Source organism: Branchiostoma lanceolatum, chromosome 8 (genome assembly GCF_035083965.1).
Source record: "Branchiostoma lanceolatum isolate klBraLanc5 chromosome 8, klBraLanc5.hap2, whole genome shotgun sequence".
Taxonomy (NCBI): domain Eukaryota; kingdom Metazoa; phylum Chordata; class Leptocardii; order Amphioxiformes; family Branchiostomatidae; genus Branchiostoma; species Branchiostoma lanceolatum.
The window spans coordinates 20,610,124-20,615,123 of NC_089729.1; the positions used below are offsets into that span (position 1 = coordinate 20,610,124).

Below are 5,000 nucleotides of genomic sequence, written 5' to 3' on the forward strand. Positions count from 1 at the left end.
GTTGCAAACGGACGGGCTCGCCGCCTGCCGACGCCCTTCGCAGTCTCGCTCGCCGGGGAGAGATCAGCTCGATTGTCCGGGTTGCGATTCGGACGGCGGGGATGCGCCAAGCCGGGTCGGGGTCGCGAGGAGAAACTCCCCGCGGTCCGCCCGAGCGAGGCGCCGCCAGCCCGAGAAGCAAATCGGGTTTGGACGCGAGCGTCTCCGCCGGAGGGAACTGTGAAAATCTGTCCTTCGGGGGACGAAGCTTCTACCGATCGCCGTGTAAAGCCGCCAGCTTCGACAGAGACCCCCAGCCGCGCGCCGCGACCGCAGTCTCTTTCTCTGCGCCCGAGGGCGAGATGAGAGATGGAGCGGCGCGACGCGATTGAAGGTAAAACCGACCCTCAGCCAGACGTGGCCCCGGGACGGACCCGGGGCCGCAGAGTGCGTTCGAAGAGTCGATGATCAATGTGTCCTGCAATTCACATTACTTCTCGCAGCTGGCTGCGTTCTTCATCGACACACGAGCCGAGTGATCCACCGCTAAGAGTTGTCGTTTTTCTTTTTCGTTTCGCATCGAAAGCTTGTCTTTGCCTCTCGGCACCGTCGTTTCAGAGACGGGAAGAAGGCGCCCTTCGGAGTGAAGGACGGCGAACGAGCGGAAGGGCTGGGGGTCGCTCCGCGAACCGGGACCCGCCGCGAAGACCGCTGCGCCCCCTCGACAAAACCCGGCCGGGAAATTAGAGCCGAGGGGTCGATTGCGCCCGCCCTTCTCTTGAAGACCTCGGGGAGTGGAGCAGTCGGTCGAGACCGCCGGTGGCTGGCCGGCGGCGACCGAGAGCAGTCCTCCCCTCTGCCCAAAGGAGGCCTTGGACCGCGGGACGCCCGCTCGAAGTCCGACGCTTAAGGACAGGTCACTCGTCCGCAAGATGGATTGCATCGAGTCAGAGACCGAAACGCCGCGCCGGGGTGCCGGGGAGGAGCCGTCTCACCTAGGCCCCGCCGTGAGACTAGCAACTCAACCCCATTCCGCGCAAACCCACGACGCGACGCCCCTCCGCCAGGATATAGGTGCCCCCACTTGCGCTCGCCCGCCCAAGACTTTTCGCCGGGAGGACCTGACTCAGTCCTCGACCAGGCTACTCGGGGCGGCTCGCTGGTTTAGCAGGGTATAGGGAACGACGGGCTCACACTGAAGGCGCCCGACCAACGTTCCAAGGGGGCTGCCGGGTCCCGCCGCCAAGCGGGTCGGCATGGGCGCTCCTGGCTCTCCGCCCGCGCTCCTCCGCGAAGGAGGAGCGATTGGCGCGAGAGCAACCGTCGGAGCGCCACCTTGTCGAGGCGGTAAGGAAGAGTGAGGGTCGGAGCGGGAGGCCGGGGGCACCAGAGCCCGCTCCTTGCCACGAGTTTGGTGTGAAGTCGACGACGCGAGCGCCTCGCTTCTTCGTTTCGGTAATGATCCTTCCGCAGGTTCACCTACGGAAACCTTGTTACGACTTTTACTTCCTCTAAATGGTCAAGTTTGATCGGCTTCTCGGCGCTCCTCCAGACCGTTGCCGGCCCGAGAGGGGCCGATCGACTGGCCTCACTAAACCATTCAATCGGTAGTAGCGACGGGCGGTGTGTACAAAGGGCAGGGACGTAATCAACGCGCGCTGATGACACGCATCTACTGGGAATTCCTCGTTCATGGGAGATAATTGCAATCCCCGATCCCTAGCACGAAGGCGGTTCAGCAGGTTACCCGCACCTTTCGGCGAAGGCGAAAGACTCGCTGATGCCTTCATTGTAGCGCGCGTGCGGCCCCGGACATCTAAGGGCATCACAGACCTGTTATTGCTCCATCTCGTCCGGCTTACTGCCGGCTGTCCCTCTAAGAAGTTGCGGCCGATCGCGCGGGATCGCCGAACTAGTTAGCATGCCAGAGTCTCGTTCGTTATCGGGATTAGCCAGACAAATCGCTCCACCAACTAAGAACGGCCATGCACCACCACCCACAGAATCAAGAAAGAGCTCTCAATCTGTCAATCCTTACTGTGTCCGGGCCGGGTGAGTTTCCCCGTGTTGAGTCAAATTAAGCCGCAGGCTCCACTCCTGGTGGTGCCCTTCCGTCAATTCCTTTAAGTTCCAGCTTTGCAACCATACTTCCCCCGGAACCCGAAAACTCAGGTTTCCCGGGAGCTGCCCATCGGGTCATCGAAGTAACGCCGGCGGATCGCTGGTTGGCATCGTTTATGGTTGTGACTAGGGCGGTATCTGATCGCCTTCGCGCCCACAACTTTCGTTCTTGATCAATGAAAACATTCTTGGCAAATGCTTTCGCAGTGGTTCGTCTTGCGGCGATCCAAGAATTTCACCTCTCCCGCCGCAATACGAATGCCCCCGTCCGTCCCTCTTGATCATTACCTCACGTTCCGAAAACCAACGAAATAGAACCGAGGTCCTATTCCATTATTCCATGCACCACTATTCAGGCGCCAGGCCTGCTTTGAACACTCTAATTTTTTCAAAGTAAACGCTCCGGCACCCCGAGGCACTCAGTTAAGAGCACCAAGGAGAATCCGGCGGGGAGGGCCGGGACGAGCAGTGACACGCCTCGCGGCGGACCGCAAGCCCGGTCCCAAGATCCAACTACGAGCTTTTTAACCGCAACAACTTTAATATACGCTATTGGAGCTGGAATTACCGCGGCTGCTGGCACCAGACTTGCCCTCCAATAGATCCTCGTTAAAGGATTTAAAGTGTACCCATTCCAATTACGGGGCCTCGAAAGAGTCCCGTATTGTTATTTTTCGTCACTACCTCCCCGAGTCGGGAGTGGGTAATTTGCGCGCCTGCTGCCTTCCTTGGATGTGGTAGCCGTTTCTCAGGCTCCCTCTCCGGAACCGAACCCTGATTCCCCGTCACCCGTTGCCACCATGGTAGGCACAGAACCTACCATCGAAAGTTGATAGGGCAGACATTCGAATGATCTGTCGCCGGTGCGAAGACCGTGCGATCGGCTGGGTTATCCAGAGTCACCAAAGGGACCGGGGCGAACCCCGGGTCGGTCTTGGTCTGATAAATGCACGCCAGACCGTGAGGTCGGCGCTTCTTCCGCATGTATTAGCTCTAGAATTACCACAGTTATCCATGTAGGATGTGACGATCAAAGGAACCATAACTGATTTAATGAGCCATTCGCAGTTTCACTGGGACAGTTTAAACTTGCACGTGCATGGCTTAATCTTTGAGACAAGCATATGACTACTGGCAGGATCAACCAGGTAGCGAGGACGCCGAGGCGGCGAAAGAGCGGTCGCCGCCGGGAGAGGACCGCCGCGGCCGCGGGGCAGCGCGGGAAGACCCGCAACTGCCGCCGCCGCCACACGGTCCCGCTCGACCGGAGCGCCGAGCGCCGCCGAGTCCGTCGCTGCCGTGAGGTGGGAACGCGCCGTGGAGATGGCCGCGAACCCTCGGGAGCCTGAGCGCAGAACTCCCGGCCACACCTGACCGTTGCTTCCCTTCAACGCCCGAGCCGTCCCGTCAGGAACGGTCCCGCACTCTCACGACCGGACGCGTCCGCCGGCAAGGCGGACGGCCGGGTCTCGAACCGCCGAGTCCGCAAGGCGTACTCGCACGCAGACGGAAGGGGCGAGCCGTCGCCGTTGGGTCCGCCGCCGCAGCGGCGGGACCCGGGCTGCCCTCCGCGGAGGGCCTGCCCCGGCGCTGGTTCCGGACGCCCGTCGGCACGCCCGTCCTCGCCCGCAGGAGCGGAGGAGCGGGCGCCTTCCAAGCCGGTTGTCGACCTCCGGCTGCCCTCGCGGGGAGTGGCAGCCTGGTCGGCGGGGTAGCAAAACGACTGGCGAGAGAGTGTGCGATTGCTCGCCGTCGATTCCCGAGCTAGTCAAAAAACGACCACTCTCTCAAGGTAGGTTGAGCGACCCACGACATGGTCAGACACCCTACAGAGCACTTTTTTGAAAAACCACCGCAAGTCGGCCACGGGGTAGGCTTCGGGGGCAACGGGAGACCGGCCCCGCCGGCCGGGGGAGACCCGTCCCGGTCGACCCCGTTGCTCGGCCGCCCGCTCCACCCCCGCCTCCCCGGGCCCCGCCCCACACCGGACGGACCCTGCTCGCTCGCCCGGCGGGCCCGGGGCGCCCTCCGGGGCGGTCGGAGTCGGGCGGGGCGGGGCGCTCACTCCCCCCGCCGACACCCGCCCAGGCGCCCGGTGCCAAGTCCGATGGAGCCGGCCGACGGGGCAAAGTCACCGGACGACCCCGTCTTTTCTCCACGCAGGGGTCTGGCCCGTGCCGCGCCGGCCCCGTCCGCACCCTCCCGGACCCGCTGGCCCCCAGCCGCCGTCCGCTACGGGCTCTGGAAGAGTTGCCTAGTCAAAAAACGACCACTCCTCTCAAGGTAGGATCGGCGACCTACACCTTGGTCAGACACCCTGGCGAAATCCGAAAGTCGGGGCAGGCCGGAAAGTCGCATGCCGTCGTGTAGCAGGCGGCCTCGGGAGCGGGGAAACACCAAACGCGGTCCGCCCGGCGGCTTCCTTCGGCCGTCAGCGCCGGCCGACCCGGCCGCCAATGCTTAAGAGATGGTGGGCTACATAGGAGCGACCTGAAGAGTCGGGCTTTGTCACAGGATCGGAGTGAGTCCCCGCAGCTCTTGCGGCCCTTCTCGCGAAATCGGAGTGAGTCACCAAAGCTCTTGCGGGCTTTCTCCAAAGATCGGAGTCAGCGACGGAAGGTCTTGACGGGCTTTCTCCAAGGATCGGAGTCAGCGACCGAAGGTCTTAACGGGCTTTCTCCAAGGATCGGAGTCAGCGACCGAAGGTCTTAACGGGCTTTCTCGCAGGATCGGAGTCAGCGACCGAAGGTCTTTACGGGCTTTCTCCAAAGATCGGAGTCAGCGACCGAAGGTCTTAACGGGCTTTCTCCAAGGATCGGAGTCAGCGACCGAAGGTCTTAACGGGCTTTCTCCAAGGATCGGAGTCAGCGACCGAAGGTCTTAACGGGCTTTCTCCAAGG

At 62.4% G+C, this 5,000-nt stretch overlaps 2 non-coding genes across 2 annotated transcripts; both read right to left on the reverse strand.

Moving 5' to 3' along the window:
* Positions 1-380: 380 nt before the first annotated feature.
* LOC136441118 (5.8S ribosomal RNA) lies at positions 381-534 on the reverse strand. The gene has a single exon (XR_010756835.1). It is a non-coding gene; the product is annotated as a 5.8S ribosomal RNA (ribosomal RNA).
* Positions 535-1,435: 901 nt separating this feature from the next.
* Positions 1,436-3,251, reverse strand: LOC136441046 (small subunit ribosomal RNA). The gene has a single exon (XR_010756766.1). It is a non-coding gene; the product is annotated as a small subunit ribosomal RNA (ribosomal RNA).
* Positions 3,252-5,000: the final 1,749 nt, after the last annotated feature.